Source organism: Dipodomys ordii, unplaced genomic scaffold (genome assembly GCF_000151885.1).
Source record: "Dipodomys ordii isolate 6190 unplaced genomic scaffold, Dord_2.0 Scaffold87, whole genome shotgun sequence".
Taxonomy (NCBI): Eukaryota; Metazoa; Chordata; class Mammalia; order Rodentia; family Heteromyidae; genus Dipodomys; species Dipodomys ordii.
The window spans coordinates 633,902-638,868 of record NW_012267303.1 but is presented as its reverse complement, the minus strand read 5'-3'; positions in this window follow the sequence as shown (position 1 = coordinate 638,868).

Genomic DNA, 4,967 nt, shown 5'->3' with positions numbered 1-4,967 from the left:
CACTTGTAACACAGTGGCACTTCTGGTTTTCTGGTGGTTTTTTGGAGACAAGAGTCTCATGGACTTTCCTGCCCGGGCTGGCTTTGAACCTTGATCCTCAGATCTCAGCCTCCTGAGCAGCTAGGATGACAGGTGTGAGCCACCGGAGTCGGGCTTTAAATTAAGAATATTAAAATTTTTAAAAACTTGAAGCTAGTGGAGAATGTGACTGTCTGTGGTTTCGGGTGGATCTGTGCTGCGGTTTCTGAGCCGTCTCATTGCGGCTAGCTCAGGCGTCTCTCCCCGCTCCTCGCGGGACTGGCAGGACGGATTTTATTTTCAGTGGGTACGCCGGGGTGGGGGGCCCAGGTGGGAGGGGTGGGGGATGATGTGGGCTTGGGGATGCGGCGGGCCCTGCTCGGGGCAAAGGCAGGGGTGCCCTGGAGAGGCGAGGCGGGCCAGGCCACCCAGGGACTTGCCTGGGGACGGCCCCTCCCTGTGACTCACCTGCATGTGCATGACGCTTGCCTGCCGGGCGGTGGGGGGGTGTCTGCGCTCCCCACCTGGCAAGTTCCAGCACACAGCTCTGCCCAGCGTGGCCGGGTGCCGGGGTGGCCAGGCTGCAGTGCTCAGAGCAGACCCTGGGCCGGGCACACAGCTCCCGCTGTCCCGTCTGCCCTCCCCAGAGCTGGAGCGGGTCCTGCAGGCTGCCCCCGCCCGGCGCCCCGCGCCCGCACCCAGGGACCGCTCCTGGGGAAGCCTTGTGCAGGGCTTGCTCCGTACCGGAGGGGGTCCCCTCCAGATGTTGTCTCATCGCATCCAGCTCAGGATTCATCTTGTGGAGGACAGATTTTTCAGGACAGATTTTATGACTTTTATTTTGTCAAATCTGTTCGCTCAGGCAGTGCTGAGGCTTGGCCTCGGGGCACGAGGCAGGCCCTCCCCCACTGTAGTTACACTCCTAGCCCTCTTTTTCTTTGCTCTAGGTTTTCAGGGCAGGTCTTGCTTCCTTGGTCCAGGCTGGCCTTGTACAGTGATCCTCCCAATTTTAATTCCCCTCGTGGCTGGGATTACAGGTGTGCACCACGGTGCCTGGCCTCGGTGCTCTGACTGGGATGGATGTTCCTCACCATCTCTGGTGTAATAGCTGTGTGGACACCAGCCACCGGCCGGCGTGCCCCTGGCTCCATTCCACAGCACGTGGACGCCGCGTGGTGCTGAGTGGGAAGACCTGAAGGGAAGGCCAGGACCCCCCTGGCGCTCGCCGGGTGGAAGGTCAGGACTGCCATCCAGAGAGCACTCTCCACCTTGGGGAGCCCCGGCTGGGGCCAGAGGCAGGAACAGCTACACATCCTAGCTTCTTTGGGGTGTCCTAGCAGAGATCCCCACTACTGAGCTGCTGCTGATGGCCCACAGGGCAGGCTCACAGCCTTGACACAGGAGGGTCCTGAAGGCCGGGCAGCCTCCCGCCCCCCCCCCCGCTGCTCCCCAGGGGCCCAGCGTGGGTCAGGCTGCAGCCTGGGGCCCAGCGTGGGGGCAGGGCTCCCCGGGGCCCAGCGTGGGTCAGGCTGCAGCCTGGGCTTGGCAGCTAGGCCCTGGCTTCCCTGGCCCGCACCGTGGTTGCCGTGAGCCGCCACAGCCCAGCCTCTGTCACCGGGCCGCGGGCACTGTTAGCTCAGGTCCGGCTTGCTTTTCCCAAGCTGAACTGGACAGGAAGAACCCGCAGCCATGGACACAGCAGAGGCCACCGGCCCCCCATCCCGGACTGCTCACAGCCCGTGTGACTGTGCTCTCTGCTCCTGCACGCTGGAGCCGCCCTGCCGGCCCTGACAGTGTCAGTTGGTCAACAAGGGTTTCCGGCCCTCTGGACACGACCTGTCCTGCGGCTGGCCACAGGGCCCTGGGCACCAGGGCTCTTTTCTCTGCCAGGCCCTCCTTCCCTCCTCCACCCGCCTTCCTCGGGGGCCGAGGAGGAGGCGGCCTGGTGGAGCTGTCCAATGGGAGGCAGGTGGTCCTGAGAGGCAGCGAGAACCTCCCAGAGCGCAGAGGACAGGAGGGAGGCTCTCGGTGAAGCCCCCCAGTGAAGCTTTCCCTGATTCACTCATTCACCTTTCATTCATTCACCACTCCATTCAGTCCATCTTTTCAGAGTTTCCTGCCTGGTTAGGAAATGACTGCTGGCATCTCAGATCTCATTTGGTTGAGAAGATGGTACGGATGCGGGGTGCTGGTGCTCATGCCTGTAATCCCGGCTTCTCTGGAGGCTGAGATCTGAGGATCGAGATTTGAAGACAGCCTGGGCAGAAATGTCCATGCAATGTTCTGAGCTGCCTGGTGCCCCCACCTGGCACAGCTCAGATGGCTCCGGCTGGGTCTGGGGTGTCTGTGTTCTGGTGTGGGGACTGGAAGGCCGGGAATACGCCCATACATCTCCCTGCAGCTCGAGATCCCCTCGGAGTCCAGTCCAGTCACCCCAAACTTCTGACAAGAATCCTGGCCCTGGGCAGTGTTTCAGCAGGCACCACAGAGGCCGCCCTCGCCTGGCTTTGGGGCTTCCAGGAGGCCTTGGAGCCCGAGCCTCCCCCGCCCGCCATCACAGGGCTCCCGTGACTGGCCAGGGCCCAGTTTGGCCAGAAAATGGTTGCCCACGGCTGCCAGCCTGCATGTCCTGGGGCTCCGAGAGTGAGCTGAGTGGCTGAGTGGGGCTTGGCTTGCGGCCTGACACCTGGTGATCTCAGTTCTGGGGGCCGAGGACAGGGGCCTCCAGAGCTCTGCTTATCTGCTGGCTGGAGCTGGAGCCAGCCAGCCTGAGCTTTGAGCCTCACAACGATGAGATCCCCAGACAGAGAGCGGCGGAGGCTGCCACCACGCCCAGAGCCCCGCAGCGGGGGAGCAGAGGGCAGGCTGGGGCTCACCCTGGAAGCAGCAGGGTGCTTGCTGCTTCACCCCGGCCTCCCATCCTCCGTCCCGGGGTGGTCCACATTCCCCAGCCCCCTGCCAGGCCCCTGGAGGCTGGCAGGGTGCCTGGGACTGGTACAAGCAGGCTCACGGGGTCCCCACGAAGGGACGTGGAGGGGAGAGCACCCTCTCTGGGCCTGGCCGGCTCTGGGGGGACAGTCTCAGGCCAGGCCTGTGGGCGCCCGCCAGAGGCGTCCCCAGGGATCAGACAGGCCGAGCATGCGGTCTCTGACTTAGATTTCTTAAGCAATGTTGGCCAAGCCCCCGCCCTGGCTGAGCCTCACTTTCCCCCTTTGCGGAGCTGGGTGGGCAGGGCCGGTGACTGCACTCCAGAGCCTCCTCCCCATCCCACCCCCACCGCTGGGATTCCATTCCCGTGTTGGAGACGGTGCCTTGAGCAGGCCCGGTGTTCGCAGGCTCCAGCGCTCCGGGCTGGGCCTCAGGACCCCCTCCCGCTTTTCCTGCACAAAGCCTCTGCTCAGGAGGCCGCGCAGAGGAACAGAGCTGGTCCCCTCTGCTGCCCCCTGGTGGTCACACCACCACCCGGCCGTCCATCGGAGGCCCGGCACCCACAGTGCCATGGGAGAGTGCCCCCCCCCCGGCCCCCCAGGCTGTCCCCCAACTGCCACAAGATAGCGGGGAGATCTGTGGAGCAGGCCAGGCCGGGCCCTGAGGTACTGGTGGCGTTCAAGTGATGCTTTTATTCCCCCCTTCTTTTTGTGCCTGTCCTGAGGCTTGAACTCGGGGCCTAGGTGCTGTCCCAGAGCTTTTTACTCAAGGCTAGCACTCTAGCACTTAAGCCACAGCTCCATAGCCAGATTTCTGGTGGTTCATTGGAGTAAGAGTCTCACCGACTTTCCCGCCTGGGCTGGCCTCCAAGGGGGATCCTCAGATCTCGGCCTCCCGAGCAGCTAGGGTGACAGGCGGGAGCCACCGGTGCCAGCCCAGGGCTCTGGTGAGGAAGTTCAGAGAGGGGCGCGCGTGCCATTGCCGTTCTGGGTTTGGGTCATCCACAAAGAACAGAGGGGAACGGTTGGGTCATTCTCCCAGGAGCAGAGGTGTGTGTGTGTGTGTGTGTGTGTGTGTGTGTGTACGCTCGCGAGCATGCGTGTGGGTGCCAGGCCAGGGTGAGAGCGGGGTGGGGACAGATGGCCAGGCCCCGGCCCGTGTGGGGGACAGATAGTCATGCCCACACCCAACCTGCGTCTGCACAGCGGCCGCACGAAGCCAGCAAAGCCTGGCCCGTGCGCGGGCCAGCTCCCGGGCAGGGCTGCGGTCCCGGCGGGGCCTGCCCTAGCCGCTAAGCGGAGGGGCTCCCGGGCAGGTGTGGGAGCAGCCCGCGTGACGCGGCCATGCCTCCCAGCGATCCCAACACCCGGCCTTCCCCTCCGTGCCCATGACCCTTCCTGCCTCTCTGCCCCTCACTGGACACCTGACTGGGACCAAACAGAGCCTCATCAACCTTTGCTGGTGGGTAAACTGAGGCCCGAGGAGGAAGAGGAGCACCCAGTGCAGATGGGGGCGGGGGACGAGGCGTGCCAGCCGCACGGCCACATCCGTCCTGACTGTGTGGGAGAGATGTGGGAGGTGGAGGGGACGCTGGCTCCCGGCGCTCCGGGCACTCCCTGTCCCCCGCTGTCCCTCTGGGCCTGGCCCGCGGCTCCCACGTCGCCCTGGTCCTGGGGCGAGGTGCCCCGTGCTGGGGCGAGGTGCCCCGTCCCTCCGGGCTTCTGCCAACTTGGGCTGTGCATCAGCAGGCAGCTGCCTCCCCCTCTCTGTTCTGCACAGCTGTCTGTGCGTGGGGCTCGGGGCAGCCTCCGGGCCCCGGGTGCTGCTGTCAGGAGCAGTAGCACTGTCAGCTCATGGGGTGAGCCTGCTGTGGTCCTGGGGTGCGCATGTCACCATGGCCCCTGAGCAGCCTGTGTGGAGGGAGGGACTCACCCTGGGGTGCTAGAGACAGAGCCCAGTGGGACCCAGACTCAGCCGGAGGGAGGGCGGTGTGGGGGAGGGGTGATGTGGGGGAGGGGTGG